The sequence below is a fragment of the Pipistrellus kuhlii genome, unplaced genomic scaffold, assembly GCF_014108245.1.
Source record: "Pipistrellus kuhlii isolate mPipKuh1 unplaced genomic scaffold, mPipKuh1.p scaffold_m20_p_90, whole genome shotgun sequence".
NCBI lineage: Eukaryota > Metazoa > Chordata > Mammalia > Chiroptera > Vespertilionidae > Pipistrellus > Pipistrellus kuhlii.
The window spans coordinates 658,701-677,031 of record NW_023425596.1 but is presented as its reverse complement, the minus strand read 5'-3'; the positions used below and the strand labels follow the sequence as shown (position 1 = coordinate 677,031).

General features: G+C 46.7%; 1 long non-coding RNA gene across 1 annotated transcript; it reads right to left on the bottom strand.

Annotated features, from left to right (window-relative positions):
- Positions 1-8,577: 8,577 nt before the first annotated feature.
- Positions 8,578-13,869, bottom strand: LOC123651933. Its single transcript, XR_006740947.1, has 3 exons — positions 13,755-13,869; positions 9,332-9,449; positions 8,578-8,687 (listed from the first exon to the last, which is right to left on the bottom strand). It is a non-coding gene; the product is annotated as an uncharacterized LOC123651933 (long non-coding RNA).
- Positions 13,870-18,331: the final 4,462 nt, after the last annotated feature.

The following is an 18,331-nucleotide window of genomic DNA, read 5'->3' as shown; positions in this document are numbered from 1 at the left end:
AAAACAAGCATAGTTTTATTACAATAGAATTCACCTCCACCATACAATTCACTCATGTCACCTACACAGGTCAATAGTAGGGCTGTGAAACTATCACCACAATCAGTTTTATTATTATTTTGTTTAAACACATGTTTTTATTGATTTTAGAGAGAGAGGAAGGGAGAGGGAGAGAGAAGCATCCACCAGCTGCTTCCTGCACGCCCCCTCGTTGGAATCAAGTCTGCAGCCCCCTCTTGGTGCAGGGAGGCTGCCCAGCCGGCTGAGCCACACCAGCCAGGGCAGCAGAATCAGCTTTAAGACCTTCCCATCACTCCCACAAGAAGCCTTGTGCCCACCAGCGGACACTGCCCTCCCCTCGCTCGCAGCTCCTGGGAACCTTCGTCCTGCTTTCTGTCTACAGGTTTGCCTGTTCTGGACGTCGCATGTAAGCGGAACCCTACAGCACGTGGCCTTTTTTGTCTGTTCCTTCACCGAATGTGATGTTCTCAGGGTTCATCCCTGTTGTAGCATTTCATTCCTTTTTTATGGCTGAATAATATTTCCTGGTCCGGATACACCATATTATGTTTATACTTTCATCCACTGATGGAAACTTGGACTATCTCCACCTGTTGGCTTTTATGAGTAACTAGGGGCCCAGTACATGAATTCATGCACCTTGAAAGGAACTGTGGGCTGAGAGGCTGCGGTGGGCACAGGGGCGGGTCTCAGCCCATCCTCTGAGTCCCTGCCCAGCCCCTCCCACCACAGGGGCCCCGTCCCCTGTCTGCCAGCAGCCCCACTCCCACGGCTGCCGTTCCCATGCACTGATGGCGCTGGACCCGCTCACACCGCTGATGGCACCGAGTGATCGGGACTGGCGCTAGCTGTGGGTGTGGGTGGGTCGGCATTGGCAGTGGGCGTGAGTGGCAGCTCCAGAGCTGCAGCAGGTGTGAACAGGGCCGGTGCCAGCAGTGGGTGCAAGTGCCTGGTGGGACTGCGGTGCACGGGAACCAAGAATATTCAGTAACCACCTGAGGCTCACCCCGATGACAGCAACTGGTGCCCCGCCTTGGTCGGGCGCCCATGCTCACCTGCTTCACCATCCTGCTGCAGCCAACGCCTGCCATGTCCCACACATGCCCCCTGGTGGCCAGCACACATCATAGCAACCGTAAGCCCCAATCCCAACCCCAACCAGTGGTAAAAGAAGACGGTAAAAGAAGTTGTTCAGTTGTTCGGTTGATTTGCACGTTAGCCTTTTATTATATAGGATGCTGCTGTGAACATTTGTGTACAAGCTTTTTTGGTGGCTGTATGTCTTAATTTCTTGCAAACCCGGCCCTTTTGCAGTATGAACCCCATCCCTGTACCCTTGCCATCCTGTCGACAAAACCAGATATCTGGGGGTTCCCTGACTCTAGCACCTCAGTTTTCCCAGCACCTGCTTCCTTTTCCCTCCCAGCACAGGCTCCCCGGGGACAGCACCTGCCATACTTCCTTGTCCGCTCTCCGAGGGCAGGGGTCTGTGTGCTGGCAGCTGTGTCCTCAGAGCCCAGGACAGCTGCACGGAGCAGGTGGTCAGTAAATGCTGAGTGGGTGAGCAGACAAATGGTTGACACGCCCCACCCCCTCCCGCACCCCCCAAAGCTAACCCAGGACCAGATTCTATCAACGCTTCATTCTAAACACCTTTGGGCTCTCTGTGCTCCTTCCCCCAGCACCCTGGCCCAGCACCGGCCACGGGAATGAGTGAGTTACTGCATGAACACTCGGAGGAGGACAGGCCTGCCCGGGCATGTTCCTCAGGAAAGCGTGATAGTTGAGAGTGTGGGCTCGGGGGTGAATCTCAGTGGTGTGTCGGATCGAGCTGTTCCCACATGTGGGGACCCTGACAGAGGACGCCGGATGTTGAAGGCTCATGTGCCATACACACGTGCAGAGGCAATGCCACGGCAGTTTGCACGCAGGCGCAGGCGCAGGCGCACCTTTATCGTCTGCAACGCTGATGCCACGATGTGGCAAGAAGCCTCTGTGGTCTGAGTCAGTGTGAAAGGCGCTGCTGGCCGGCCGGCGTGTGGCTGCTGTGTGTGTAGCAGCTGCTGTGTGTGCAATAAAGCCTGCCCCAGCCGAAGCCGGTTTGGCTCTGTGGATAGAGCGTCGGTCTGCGGACTGAAAGTTCTCGGGTTCGATTCTGGTCAAGGGCATGTGCCTTGGTTGCAGGCACATCCCCAGTAGGGGGCGTGCAGGAGGTAACTGATGGATGTCTCTCATCGATGTTTCTGACTCTCTATCCCTCTCTCTTCCTCTCTGTAAAAACTCAATTAAAAAAAAAATATGTATATATATATATATATATATATATATATATATATATACACACAATATATATAAAATAAAGCGTGCCCCATACACTAAGGTGACCAGATCGTCCAGCTTTTGGCGGGACAGTCCTGATTTCTAACAATTTTCCCCGCGTCCCAGGGCGTTTTAAAAAAGTCCCGATTTTTCCGGGACATTTTAAAAATGCTGCGGGACTTGGAAAGATTCTTTCCAAAAATCGGGACCTTTTTTTTTTTTAAATTGATTTTTTACAGAAAGGGAGAGGAATAGAGAGTTAGAAACATCGATGAGAGAAGCATCGACCAGCTGCCTCTTGCACACTCCCCTACCGGGGACGTGCACGCAACCAAGGTACATGCCCTTGACCGGAATCGAACCCTGGACCTTTCAGTCCGCAGACCGACGCTCTACCACTGAGCCAAACCGGTTTCGGCAAATCGGGACTTTTTTAAAACGCCACGGGACGCGGGAAAAATTGTTAGAAATCGGGACTGTCCCTCACGGCATCCACGGACCCAACAACAAGCATCTCAGTTCTCCGCATTCTGGGAACCTGGTAGGATTGCACCTGCCCAGCCCTCTGGACGAGAGCGGACCACGTGGCCTGCTTTGGCCAATGAAACGCAAGTGGGAGTGTACCCTCCCTCCGGGCTGGAAGCCTGGGTGTGATTTGTGTGACTTGCCGGGGCCCCTCCCTTTCCCTGCGCCGTGGGGGCTCTGTCCGCTGGCTCCCGGGTGAACACATGCGCCCCAGAGCCCTCCTGCTCCTGCTCACTCCTCCCTACCTGCCGTGAACACGCAGCATGGGCAAGAAATGAGCCTTGGATGTGCTAGCCATGCAGATGGCGTGGGATGGTTTCTCCATCTGCAAACGGGACGCTAACAGATAGTCCCAGCCTCCCCAGCAAATCTGGGAATTGGAGACAGTCAGACGTGGCCAGGCTTTCTCAATGGAGCCATTGATTTTATTATTATTTCCATATTTAATTCTGGCTTTATAATAATGTAGGGGAAAAACAACAACACACCTTTTGGTAACCCCATTTCCTGGGGCTGTGGAAGGAGGAGCCTGTATTAGGCAGCTACGGCTGCCATACAAACCACCACGGATTGGTGGTTTAAAGCACACATTTTTAGTTTCTCACAGTTCTAGAGGCTGGGCGTGCACAGTGGTGTCAGCAGGTGTGGTTTCTCCTTAGGCCACTTTCCTTGGATTTCAGAGAGCTGCCTCCTCATCGTCGCAGTGTGAAACTGGTCCTGTGGGATGAGGGCCCCACCCTATAACCTCATTTATTTTCATTTATTTTTAAATATTTTTTTTATTGATCTTTTACAGAGGGGAAGAGAGAGGGATAGAGAGTTAGAAACATCAATGAGAGAATCATCGACCAGCTGCCTCCTGCACACCCCCTAGTGGGGATGTGCCCACAACCAAGATACATGCCCTTGACCGGAATCGAACCTCGGACCTTTCAGTCCACAGACCGATGCTCTACCGCTGAGCCAAACCGGTTTCGGCACATAAGATATGTTTTAATGGACGCATTACAGATACAAGGCTCTCTGTGGACACCTCCACCGTTTTCCTCCTAGCTCTCCAGAGGTGAAACAAGCCAGATCTTGTTTGATCATGCTCATACATGTTTTTGCATTTTAGTGTAGGTGTACACCCCAGTCTTTGTTTTGCATGTTTGAAAAGGACAGTCTTGAACTGGGAGGGATAGCTTGGCTGCCCCACACCTCAGGGTTCCAGAGCTGGGAAGATGTCCCTGTAACTTTGGGCTGAAAACCAGCAGGGGTTGTGGCTGAGTGACACGCAGGCATGGTCCAGCTTCCTCTGAGCTCCAGTGCTGGGTGGTGGCTGTCAGGGATCCACAGACATACAGAGAGGAACTGGATTGACTGGCATCAGGGCAGGAACTTGGGGGTGGTTTTCTCCCAGATGGGGTGCTGACAGGAGGTCATTGTGTCTGGGTTGGGACCTGTCCCGTCATATCTGAGTTTCCATCTGGCCCACATTGTTCGCTCCACCCTGGCGATTTTCTGAGCCCTCATCCCATCCAATTTGCACCCCACCCAAGCTGTTTGAGCAGCTTTCCCATGTGAATGGCCTGTCCCAGCTCAGGATCCACACTTTTCTAAAATCTCTCAAACAAACAGTAGCTGATATCAGTGTGCCCCAAACCTATCAATAAGAAGCCCAATGTCCTAACCAGTTTGGCTCAGTGGAAAGAGCAACGGCCTGCGGACTCCAGGGTCCCAGGTTCGATTCCGGTCAGGGACGTGTGCCTTGGTTGCAGGCATATCCCCAGTGGGGGAGGGGGTGCGGGAGGCAGCTGATTAATATTTCCCTCTTGTCCATGTTTCTGGCTCTCTATCCCTCTCCCTTCCTCTCTGTAAAAAAATTTATATATAAAATAAGAAGCCCAAGACCCTGAACTAGCACCAGCCTGTCTTGCTTCACAACTGGGCCTTGTCCGGGCACTTCCAAGCCCAATACAAATAGCAGCCATCTGCAGATCTCTGTGTAGCTCCTGCCGGGTGGCCGCAGGCAGTGGCTGACTTTGCATCTCCCAGGAGGCCCCAGAGCCAGTACACCCAGGGGACGGCTTCAGACCATACCAGACTACAACTCTACACATCCACAACTGACACACTTCCGATGACCTGCTCTAGTTTCTCTTTTATTTTGTTTTTAAATATATTTTTATTGATTTCAGAGAGGAATGGAGAGGGAGAGAGAGAAACATCAATGATGATAGAGAATCATTGATCGGCTGCCTCCTGCACGCCCCCTATTGGGGATCGAGTCCGAAACCCAGATATGTGCTCTTGACTGGAATTGAACCTGGGACCCTTCAGTCCACAGACTGATGCTCTGTCCACTGAGTCAAACCGGCTAGGGCTACGTTAATTTCTTAGTTTCCCGACTCTCTCCCCTGTCAGAGCATCCCTCCAGGAGAGCATTTTCTCCCCTTTGTTTCTTGCCAAAGATGCAGGAGCTAGACCTGTGCATGGCCACAAAGACTGTTTATTGCTGAGTAAATGAATGAATAAATGAGTGAATTATAAGCCAGTGAAGGAAGGGGGAGGGGAGGAGTCTGCTTTTCCCAGCTCAGGGCTTAGGCCAGGCTGCTGGAGGGCCAGGTGATGGGCGGGTGGCACACGCAGAGGGTGGGCGAGAGGAGGGGCGCTGCAGGTCTCCTGTCCCCGCTGGGCACCGGCCTGGCCCTGCCCGGTCCCTGGGGAGGCCTGGCTGGGACCCTCCAGGGGGTTGGCACCAGCTGGCAGCAAGGGGCAGGGGCGGGGTTCAGCAGGTCCTGGGGAAAGAGAGAGAGGGGGATTGTTGTTGGGGTGAGAGTCGGGGGAAGACAGAAGAACCAGCTAGAGACTGGGAGACACAGCGGGAGACACACCCATATAGAGGATGGCAGCCGAGACGGAAAGAGGCTTAAAGACACGGAGGGACCAGGAGAGCCAGAAAAAGGGGCAGACGGAGCAATAGAGATGAAGGAATGACAGACAGATATAGAGAAGGATGAGAAGACACAGAGATACAAGAGGTGCCAGGAGATAGTTAGGGAAAGATAAAAGGAGGGAGGGAGCCGAAACTGGTTTGGCTCAGTAGATAGAGCATCGATCTGCGAACTGAAAGGTCCTGGGTTTGATTCTGGTCAAGGGCCTGTACATTGGTTGCGGGCACATCCCCAGTGGGGGGTGTGCAGGAGGCAGCTGATCGATGTTTCTCTCTCATTGTTGTTTCTAACTTTCTATCCCTCTCTCTTCCTCTCTGTAAAAAATCAATAAAATGTATTTAAAAAAAAAAAAAAAGAAGGGAGGAGAGAGAGAGGGAGAAGAGGGAGAGGAAAATGGAAAGGGTGAGGGAGAAAGAAAGAGAGAGAAGTGGGTAGGGAGACATACAGAGAGATCAGCAGACAGACTCGGAAGGACAGAGAAAGAGACAGAGACCAGGGGCAGACGGGGGTGGGGGTCGGGGTTGGGGGGGTCTGAAGGGTTGAGGCCCGGGCGGAGGGATGGGCTTGACTGCTGTGCTCCCCTGGGCCAGCCCTTCCCTCTCTGGGCTGGTTTCCTCCTGGGGAACTCACAGCCTTGGACCCTGAGTGAGGGCAGCCCCTCCCAGCGGCTTCCTGACCCCTGTGCACTGGCTCCTCGGGGTCCCCCCACCCGCCTGCCTCCCCGCCTCGCACCTGGTAGTGCTGGTCCTCAGGCACTTGCTGTAGGGCCGGGGGCTCCAGGGCCGGGGGCTCCAGGGCCGGGGGCTGTGAAGGAAGAACACAGGTGAGCCAGGCCCGGCACCTTCCCCCTCCCCCTCCCTCCTCCTCCACCCCTCAGCCCGGTGGTGTCATTCCAGGTCCCCATGCCACGCCCTGAGCCTCAGTGTTCTCCTCTGAGAAATGGGTGAGAGGGCACCGCCTCCCGCAGCCTGACTATCCCCCAATAACGCCCAGCCTCCCCGCCAGCATGTGGCTCCACGTTTTCAGTCTTAGCTTCTTAGGTTTTTCTCCTCTTACTTCATTTCGTTCCTATTTTCTGGAGCCTCCCCCTGCGGGGAAAGGGACTCTATGCTCCGGGCAGGAAGCAGGGACCAGAGGGAAGCAGAGCCTCGGCCTCCGGGCCCAGACACAGCGGCCTTGGCGCTGCTTCCCTCCAGCTGCCTTTCCTCTGGCCTTTACTATTTTTAAAAACATATCTTTATTGATTTCAGAGAGGAAAGGAGAGGGAGAGAGAGAAATATCAACGATGAGGGAGAATCATTGATCAGCTGCCTCCTGCACGTCCCTAAATGGGGATCAAGCCCACAGTCCTGGTGTGTGCCCTTGACTGGAATCGAACCCGGGACCCTTCAGTGCGCAGGCCGACGCTCTATCCACTGAGCCACACCAGCCAGAGCTCCTCTGGGCTTTAAACAAGGAGGATGCTGGAGGGCAGCACAGCCGGTGGAGGAGAGGGGCGAGGGCGGAGCGGGCTGGGTGAGAGGTGGGGCTCACCGAGGCGGCACCCATGGACCCCGGGCCACAGAGCGGTGACACCACGAGGACCGGAGACCGAATGGCCTCATAGATGTCCCCACTGGAACAGAGGGCAAGGGGAGGGACAGCTGACAGGTGGTCCGCAGGCAATAGGTTAGAGTTTGCATTGGAGCAATGAGATGCTAAGAGTCCTCCTTCAGCCGAGACCGGTTTGGCTCAGTGGATAGAGCGTCGGCCTGTGGACTGAAGGGTCCCAGGTTGGATTCCGGTCAAGGGCATGTGCCTTGGTTGCAGGCGCATCCCCAGTTGGGGCTGTGCAGGAGGCAGCTGATCGATGATTTTTTCTCATTGATGTTTCCAACTCCCTATCCCTCTCTCTTCCTCTCTGTAAAAACCCAAAAAAATATATTTAAAAATAAATAAATAAAAGTATTTTTGTTTTGTTTTGTTTTTTTTTTAAAAAGAGTCCTCCTCCAGTCTCTACGAACCATGCTCAGAAATCTTAAATGTGCCGAGACCGGTTTGGCCCAATGGATAGAGCGTCGGCTTGGGAACTGAAAGGTCCCGGGTTCAATTCCGGTCAAGGGCATGTACCTTGGTTGCGGGCACATCCCCAGTAGGAAGTGTGCAGGAGGCAGCTGGTCGATGTTTTTCTCTCATCGATGTTTCTAACTCTCTATTTCTCTAACTCTCCCTTCCTTTGTGTAAAAAAATCAATAAAATATAAAACAACAACAATAAAAAAACACAGTTTAAATGTTCATTTATAAAAAAAATAAAAAAATAAATCTTTTTTAAAAAAAATATATTTTGTTGATTTTGTACAGAGGAAGGGAGAGAGATAGAGAGCTAGAAACATCGATGAGAGAGAGTCATCGATCAGCTCCCTCTTGCACACCCCCTACTGGGGATATGCCCGCAGCCAAGGTACATACCCTTGACTGGAATCGAACCCGGGTCCCTCAGTCCCCAAGCCGACGCTCTATCCATTGAGCCAAACCGGTCTCCGCAAAAAAAAAATAAATCTTAAATGTGCTGCTCAGCTACTGTTTTTACCAGAGAATAAATTTTCTTTGCACAGGCAAAAAATGCAAAGAAAACAGGAATAGCTGCATAAACTTATGCAAATTAATGACTTTGGTGAGAAATCATTCATTAGCAAATTTTCTCCAAATCAAATATAACAGAAAGCACTTTTTAGAAGTCATTTCTGCTTTAGTTGCCCATGTTAGGCCCTGGATTCATGGAAATTGGCACCATACCTGCAGCATTTGGTGGCATGTTTAGTATCCGTAGCCTTGTCATTCGTCTTTCTTCTTCTTCTTCCCGGATTCTACTGATCTTCTCAGATAGCAGGTGTTCGTATTCCTCCTTTATAAATTTTGGAAATAAAATAGAGATGAGAAAAAAAGAACTATCATTTAGTAACAGAAAAAATGAACTAAGAAGAGATTTTAGCTGCACTTAAGTGGGCAGAAACCGAAAGAAAAGTGGGAAAAACCTAATCTACTTTCTTGGATCATTCCAAACATGAGCTCATTCTGGAATGATCATGTGAAAAGCAGCTTCACTATGAATCTATAAAATAAGTATGACCTCTCCAAGTCGGTTTACAAAGAATGTTCTGGCAATTGACAGCACATGCAAAGACTACGCTACGTATTTTAAGAAGTGCCAATTTAGAGAGGAAAGTTCAACCGATTCAGAAACTGCAATACTACTCGACTAAGCAGCTGATTCGCCATATTCTAGTGAAAAACACAGAGCTGGAAACAGCTCAACCACTTTCTAAGTTGACAGAAGGACCCAGATAAAGTGCCACATGAGTGGACTGAATTACTGAGAGGAAACATGTGAAAGTCTTGATGATGTACACCCTAAGAAAATTACTTTATCTTGACTATGCACAGTGAGAATAAGAGGATAGCTGAAGGTATCCTCTGAAGTACATATTAGAAACAGGAATAAACACAGCGCCATTTCTGACTTTCTATAGAAAAAGAACAGGTGCTCACGCGACTATTTGCAGATTCATACGCGTCCCCTTCCTCTCTCCGGGCATATGCAATTGTGTTTTCCATCCGTGGGTCTTCTAAAGCAGCAGGATCCGGAACAGGAAATATGGCTTGAACACTAAGAACAGAGAATCCTAACACTGTTATATCACAAAAGCTTTTCCAACTCATCATAGAAATATACTGCACTTTAAATCTTCCCCTCATTTTTGTACAATGTTCACATTAAATAAAATGCCAAAGTGAGGGGTGACCCTGGTGAGTGTGGCACAGTCGGTGAGCGCTGACCTGTGCACCAGAGGAACATGGTGTGATTCCCTGTCAGGCACATGCTGGGGTTTTGGACTTGATCTTATGTGGGGTGTGTAGGAGGCAACCAATCACTGATTCTCTCTCATCACGATGTTTCTCTTTCTCTCTCTTCCTCTCTAAAATCGATAAAACAACATTTAAAAATAAAATAAATAAAGGGAAGGGATGGAATGTACTCTAATATAAAATACTGACTGAGATGAAATTGTCTTTTTGTGGTAAACAAAAGGTTTTCCTGATCAGAATAAAATGACTGCATAAAAATACTCTCTGGCCCTCTCTATGACTGTAATTTGGAACAAACAAATTGTATTGTACAATTTGCGTAAACGAAGTGAGGAAAGCTGACCTTTGGTACATTATCAATTAGCAATAGCCTTCAGATCCTTCTACTCTCCCAAATTTACTCCAGTCAGTAAATCATCACTATGAAATCTTAAATATAAAAAACTTGAGGTGGACGGGGCCGAAATGGATAATTCTGCTAAAAGTCTTCTTTTAAAAAAATATATATATTTTATTGATTTTTTACAGAGAGGAAGAGAGAGGGATAGAGAGCCAGAAACATCGATGAGAGAGAGACACTGATCAGCTGCCTCTTGCATACCCCCTACTAGGGATGTGCCCGCAACCAAGGTACATGCCCTTGACCGGAATCGAACCCAGGACCCTTCAGTCCGCAGGCCGACGCTCTATCCACTGAGCCAAACCGGTCTTGGCTCTGTTAAAAGTCTTTTACTCTCTGGTCATTTCCTATAAAATGCTTGGCACTAGTATTCCTAAAATTGACCAATGTGATTTCAAGCCACTAATTCTATCATTGGGTTATCTCATGTTCAGTTTAATACTACTTGAAGATCCAGAAGAGGAAGAAATCAGTGGAAATTTAGATGAATATTTGAGTTGGTAAAAAAAAAAAAAAAAAAATAACATCAAGTCAGATGATCAACCCCAAATAATTATCTCTGTTCATTAAGTAAAAATGTGGGTGGAATGAACGAAATCTCCATTAAGTGGAGAAAAGACTATCAAAGACTGTTTTCTCCAAAAATGAAAATGCTGTGTGTTGAAGTGTAAGTTCTATAGTCAGAGAGGTCTAGGCTCTCTCTTTTTGATACTGTGTGCATTCCATTTTCTCTATCTGCCTTTCCCCTCTTTATCCTGATAAACACTCTTTCAATAAGACAGTGTTTGTGAGGCAGAGTACCTGAAATATATAAACTTTCCAACAAATAGTGCGAACTATTCCACAAGTTATTGACATATATACTATTGGAGGATCAGAAACACATCCTACCAGATTTAACTGTCAACATAACAAAAGCTCAGGGATAACAAAAAATTCTTGCCACATTCTAATGAGGGGAGACCTAGGCTTTCTTTTGAAATTGCAAATTTTGTAAAAGCAGTAACAATAATGTGAATAATTTTTTTAAAAACACATTTTATTGATTTTTTACAGAGAGGAAGGGAGAGGGATAGAAAGCTAGAAACATCGGGGATCCAAGATGGCTGCGCCCAGGTAAACACCTAGCCGCAGCTGCACACAGCAATTTCAATAAAATACAACTAAAATATAAAATGGACATTGCCCAGATCTACAGGAAGGTTGACTGACTGGAAATTCTACAACGAGAAGCAAGGAGAAAACCAGAAGGAAGCATGGAGGAGCTGTAAAAGCCTAAGGTAGGGAGACACGTGGTGCGCAGAGAGGACTGAGCCGGAGAGGAGGGAGGCCGAGTGCCTGGCGGGCGTTCCCTATGGAAAGGAGATAAAACTCCAACTGTGCTGGGCCCCCGACTGCTCTGAACCCCAGTTCTAGGCCAGACCCCCCGGGACCCAGGCTCATCCAGAGGGAGCTGGGCTGTGAGGCGGAACCCCGGGGAGCAGCGAGAAGAGGTCCCGGAGGCGCGTACATTGTGTGCAGAGAAGGGACGGTCGGCTGTGCCGCGGGATTCCCTGGCGGGAAGGAGACTGGGGCTCCAGACTGCTCTGAACGCCACCTCCAATCCCACTTCCAACTGAACTGAACCCCAATACAGAGCTCATTGGGGGAGAGCATAGACTGGTAGCAGGCGAAAATCGAGGGCACCTTTCTCTCAGAGGTGCTTATAGCGAGTACTGAAGGACCCTGAGACTCAGGAGCCGCATAGGGCGGGGCTGACGGAAGCTAAGGCTGTAGGCTCCACCCTGAAACCCCGCCCCATCTGTAGCTGCGAAATGCGACAACGAACTAGATCACAAACGAAAGAAATGGAGGACAAAAAGCGACTGAATATAGAGTTCAAATCTACACTTATAAGGTTTTTCAAGAATTTCCTAGAAAAGATCAATAAGACCTATGAGGATATGAAAAGAGATCAACTAGAATTAATAAGGAATCAACAAGAAATGATAAGGGATCAACAAGAAATGATAAGGAATCAACAAGAAATAAAGAATACAGCCGGGACCGGTTTGGCTCAGTGGATAGAGCGTCGGCCTGCAGACTGAAAGGTCCCGGGTTCGATTCCGGTCAAGGGCATGTACCTTGGCTGCGGGCACATCCCCGGTGAGGGTTGTGCAAGAGGCAGCTGGTCAACGTTTCTAACTCTCTGTCCCTCTCAATTCCTCTCTGTGTAAAATCAATAAAATATATTTAAAAAAAAAAAAGAAATAAAGAATACATTCTCTGAAATAAAAAATATACAGAGTCCTAAAAACAGAATGGAAAATCGCAAGAATCAAGTCAAAGATTTGGAACATAAAGAGCCAGAAGACGCTCCTCCACAGAAGCTAGAAGGCAAGAGAATCCAGAAAATTGAAGATAATGTAAGAAACCTCTGGGACAACTTCAAGCGAACCAACATCAGAATTATGGGGGTCCCAGAAGATGAGAGAGAGCAAGATATCGAAAACATACTGAAAGAAATAGTGACAGAAAACTTCCCCAACTGGTGAAAGAATTAGACATACAAGTCCAGGAAGCGCACAGAACTCTAAACAAAAGGAATCCAAAGAGGACCACACTAAGACAAATCATAATTAAAATTCCAAGAGCGAAAGACAAAGAGAGAATATTAAAAGCAGCAAGAGCAAAGAAGGTAGTTACCTATAAAGGAGCACCTATACGATTGTCAGCTGACTTCTCAACAGAAACCATGCAGGCCAGACGGGAATGGCAAGAAATATTCAAGGTGATGAATAGCAAGAACCTACAGCCAAAAATAATCTATCCAGCAAAGCTATCACTCAGAATCGAAGGTCAGATAAAGAGCTTCACTAATAAAAAAAAAGCTAAAGGAGTTCATCACCACCAAACCAGAATTATATGAATTGCTGAAGGGGGTTCTTTCAGAAGAGAAAGTAAATAAAGATAAAAATTATGAACAACAATTACATAACTATCAACAAGTGAATCTAAAAACCAAGGAAATTAGAAAAAAATCTGATGAACAATATTAACTGTTGAATATAATAGAATCAGAGGTATGGAAGGGGAGTGAACTGAAAATTCTTGGGGAAAAGGGAAGAGGGGGATGTGGGAAGAGACTGAACATAAACTGTGCACCTATGGATGAGCACAATGGGGGGTGGGGAAAGGGCAGAGGGTGGGGTGGGAACCTGGTGGAGGAGAGCAATGGTGGTGGTGGGGGGGAAGAAACATTTGTAATAATATGAACAATAAAAACTTATTTTTTAAAAAAAAGAAAGCTAGAAACATCGATGAGAGAGAAACATCGACCAGCTGCCTCCTGCACACCCACCACCAGGGATGTGCCCACAACCTAGGTACATGCCCTTGAGCGGAATCGAACCTGGGACCCTTTAGTGCAGACCGATGCTCTATCCACTAAGCCAAACCGGTTTTTGGCATAATGTGAATAATTTTTAACTAATATATTTATTATTGTCACTAGGCAGAATAGTTAAAGCTGAGATACTCCTAACAAAGATGACGAGAAACTTAAGCAGAAACTAAGAAGCAAGAGAGCCACACGCGCAGAAGCATATTAGCAACAAGAGCCAGGGAGAGAAAAATCAATAACATTCCTCCGTGGTTAAGTGCCTGGCAGATTAGAAGCACACTGACATGGTAACTCTTCATGACTATGACATGCACACATCTTACAGTTTGTGAACAAGCTCTTCTCGACGATATTGAGAAACATCTTCATGCCACTGTTTCCGAATTCCAGGGTTGTCTGGTTGAGGAGGATCATGGTTTGATTCCCCGGCATTTCCACTCATCGTAGGGCTTTCCAAAGGAGAAACAGTTTAAGTTGACAGGAGCAAGATCTCCTTTAAGTAGCGTGTTAAGTGGCGATTGCAATGGGTCTAATACACTGTGGCAGGTCTCTTTATTACATAAAGTTGGGGTGAGGAAATGGCAAGAAGCCACTTTTGTCTAAAGACATGTTACTGCCAGCCCTTGCGAGGCTGCTGGTTGGACCACCTTGAACAATAGCTCCCACTGTTACTGAGGCTGTTTTTATTTAGGGTGGCGTGCTTTTGTGAAGCTACTTTGAAGAACTGCTTTGTTGAATAGCTCCTTAGTAGCAATGGCTACTTGGGCTGTAATTAAGACTCTCTTATGAATTTTTTTTTTTTTAATTTGCAGTTTATTCTTCCTCATCAGTTAAGTAATCAAGCAACTTTTACAATCATATTTTAAAATCTTAAAAAGTCTAAACTGTTAAATAAAAACAATTAACAGAATTCCCTTTAGTAAATCTTCATTTTGTAACTTTTCTTTACATTTTCCTTAGGTATGAAATATTTTAAAAGATCTTAAAACTTTAATATATTTTATTGATTTTTTTATAGAGAGGAAGGGAGAGAGATAGAGAGCTAGAAACATTGATGAGAGAGAGTCATCGATCAGGTGCCTCTTGCACACCCCTTACTGGGGATATGCCCGCAACCAAGGTACATGCCCTTGACCGGAATTGAACCCGGGATCCTCAGTCCCCAAGCCAACGCTCTATCCATTGAGCCAAACCAGTTTCGGCAAGATCTTAAAACTTTAAAATGTTCAAATATCTTACCCAATAAAAGAGAAACATGCAAATTAAGCATGCAAATTAACCCAACAAAGATGGAAGTTAATTTGCATATTCAGGCTTGGAGCAGTGTGAAGCCTGCTATGAGGGGGTCTTATGAATTCTTATCATTTGCAGCGACCTGGGTGGAATTGGAGAACATCATGCTGAGTGAAATAAGCCAGTCAATGAAAGAGAAACACCGCATGATCTCACTCATTATGGATAATAGGGAACATTATAAACTGATGAACCAAAAGATAGATACAGAGACAGTAAAGAAACAAACAGACTGTCAAATTACAGTGGGGAGGGTAGGGAGATATGGGGGAGATAAGAGATCAACTGAAGGACTTGTATGCATGCATATAAGCAAAACCAATGGATGCAAAACTCTGGGGAGGGAGGGCATGTATGGGAGTTGGGGGGGGGGGATTGGTAAGTGTTGTGGGGTTGAACCCTAGGTTCAAAATAAGACCACTGGAGGCTGATGATTGATTAAAAGAAGCAGGCAAGGATTTATTGAAAAACTGGCCAGGACAGCTGCAAGAGCACCACACAGCAGGTGGCCACACTCAGGACTGCGCAGTTCCAGGTGTAGGTAGTCTTTTTAAAGGTCCAAACCGCCAAAACCGGTTTGGCTCAGTGGATAGAGCATCGGTCTGCGGACTGAAGGGTCCCGGGTTCGATTCCGGTCAGGGGCATGTACGTTGGTTGCGGGCACATCCCCAGGGGGGGTATGGGGGCGGGGAGGGGCAGCTGGTCGATGTTTCTCTCTCATCGACATTCCTGGCTCTCTATCCCTCTCCCTTCCTCTCTGTGAAAAATCAATAAAATATATTTTTTTAAAAATAAAAAATAAAATAGAACGACTCTGCAAAATGCACAAATAAAACATGCATTTTTAAAAAATAAATAAATAAAGGTCCAAACCACAGGAATTTTCCTTTGTTCTGAATTCTAAATTCTAAAGGCTGGGAACAGCCTGCAGGGGAAATTGGAATGTGGCCCTATGTTGCGTTAGTTAGAGGCGGCTGAGTTCAGTAGTTAATCTCTAAAGTAGGGGTGTCGAACTCAATCAGAGAAGGGGCCAAAATCTAAAATCCAGCCTAAATCGCGGGCCGAATGGTTTACTGAACAGTCATAAACTGTCATTGTGATGGAAACGCAGCGGAGTGCAGTGATGACAGCGCGGTGCGGGCCACATTGCAAGGCCTGGCGGGACGGATTTGGCCCGCGGGCCTTGTGTTTGACACATGTGCTCTAAAGGTTATCTAGTTTCTACCCCTGAAGCTACTGAGTCAGTGGGAATCAATCTGTACTTCTGGTCCTAGGCACAGGAAAATTGCCTTAGCCTCCAGGTCTCCACCTGGAAGCTGAGGTAACTACCTTATGTTTAAGCAAGTAAGTGAATGCCAAAGTTAGAATAGTAGAATTAAAATTCAAACAGCAGTTTTTACCCAAGTATGGTTGCTACCATATTTCAGTAAGGTATGTATACATATAATACCTTAATAAAAAAAATGAGGGGGAAAAAAAAAAGACCCTCTTATATTGTAAAAAAAAATAAATAATAAGAAGTTGGGGTGTGGTAGGGAGACAGTGTAAATGTGTTTGCATTTCTGTGAGGGAGTGTTAACCCGCAACATTTCATTATGTGAAGGGGAGGAAGACACCTAACTCTTGAATTGTAAGACTAAGCTGGCATTTAATATATATATATATATATATATATATATATATATATATATATATATATATTATTGATTTTTTTACAGAGAGGAAGAGAGAGGAATAGAGAGTTAGAAACATCGATGAGAGAGAATCATCGATCAGCTACCTCTTGCACACCCCCTACTGGGGATGTGCCCGCAACTCAGGTACATGCCCTTGACGGGAATTGAACCTGGGACCTTTCAGTCCGCAGGCTGACGCTCTATCCGAGCCAAATCGGTTTCAGCTGGACTAATTCTTAACAATGGGATAGACAGCAAATTCACTTTTTAAGAAGCTGCAGACTTGCAACTTCCTACAGCAAGTATATGGGGAGTTGTAGATTTCCCCAAATAATTACTACATTTTCAAATATGTTATATCATAGAAAGCATAAAAGTATGGTCTCAAAACACCGTATTTGCCTTTATACATCAAGAATTATCTTTGAATCTAAGAAATTCCAACATATTTAGAACGCAACACAGTCCACATCCAAATTAAACAGTTTTGAGAATTTATGGCTAAATGCAACATCGAGTCAGAAAGAAGATTTGATGTTTCAACGCCTATACCTCCATTTACTCCCATAGGACTAGCATCTAGGTTAGAAAAAAAGAGAAGAATATTTTAAATACTAGTAACAACAACAAAACACCAAAAAAGAAGGAAAAGTTATAGAAGTGTTGAAGAAATTATCACAAGAAATTTTTATCCTGACCATGACCTCCTGGTTCAAAGGTCAATGGTCAACCACTGAACCACACTGGGCTGGACACTAAAAAATCTTTACAGAATAAGTGGAATTCAACAGCAACTAGAAGATCGAGAATGTGATTGTTTACAGCGAAAATCTCTAATTTGGGGCCCCAGAGGGGATTCCTTCTTCGCCTCCCTGCTACAGAATCTTGATAACCTGACACATAAGAGAGATCCTGTAGCTTTGTCTGTTCAATCACTTACCCGCCCAGCCAGACTAGAAATGTTATGAAGTAAAGAACATGTCCCTTTGGAATGTTTTTCAGCACAAAGCACATCTGAATAATGCTGCTTATTCAATGATCCAAATGCTCTTTCCAATCCTAGATGCCTAAAATGTTTAGCTCTGAGCATATTCCATCCAGCATCACAGAGACACATCTGTAATATCCAGTTGTTATGGTGAATACAGTTTCCCCATGGAAGCACAGGATAAATGTTTACTCAGGTGTTTCATCCTCCCCAGTAATACACAACTCAGATAAAGATGCTGTGACACAGACCCATAAACATACTTTCTCTAAAAATCCAACGACCTGAAAGGATAAAATAGAGATCATATCTACTAAATAAAGGAGATACAAACTTTCACTTATTTATTTTAAAAAATATATTTTACTGATTTCAGAGAGGAAGAGAGGAGAGAAACATCAATGATGAGAGAATCATTGATTGGCTGCCTCCTGCACGCCCCACATTGGGGATTGAGCTCACAACTGGGCATGTTACATTGATTTTAAAGAGAGGAAGGGAGGGAGACAGAAACATCCATTGATTGCCTCCCATACACATCCTGACCAAGGATCAAACCCAAAACCTAGGTAGGTGGCCTGACTGGGAATCGAACCTGCAGCCTTTTGGTGTGTAGGACAACGCTCCAACCACCTGAGCCCCTGGGTCAGCCCAAGCCTGCCATGTGTGAGGAACTGGAACAGGTCTGTTGAGTCTGGATGTGTATATATTTGTTCTGTTCTGCTTGTTTGTTTGAGGATGGTGATGTCACAGGTGAGAGGTGAAGCTAGGAAGCCAGTGGGGGCTGGTGTACGGGAGTCCTTGAGAGGCAGGGTGGGGAGCCCGGACTTCATCCTCCGGCACTGGGGAGCCATGGAGGCCTTTGAGTAGAGTGACGTGGTCAGAGGAGGATGCTGCCAGGAGTGAGGGCTGGTGGGGAGGCGAGGAGCTGGGTGTGGGGTGT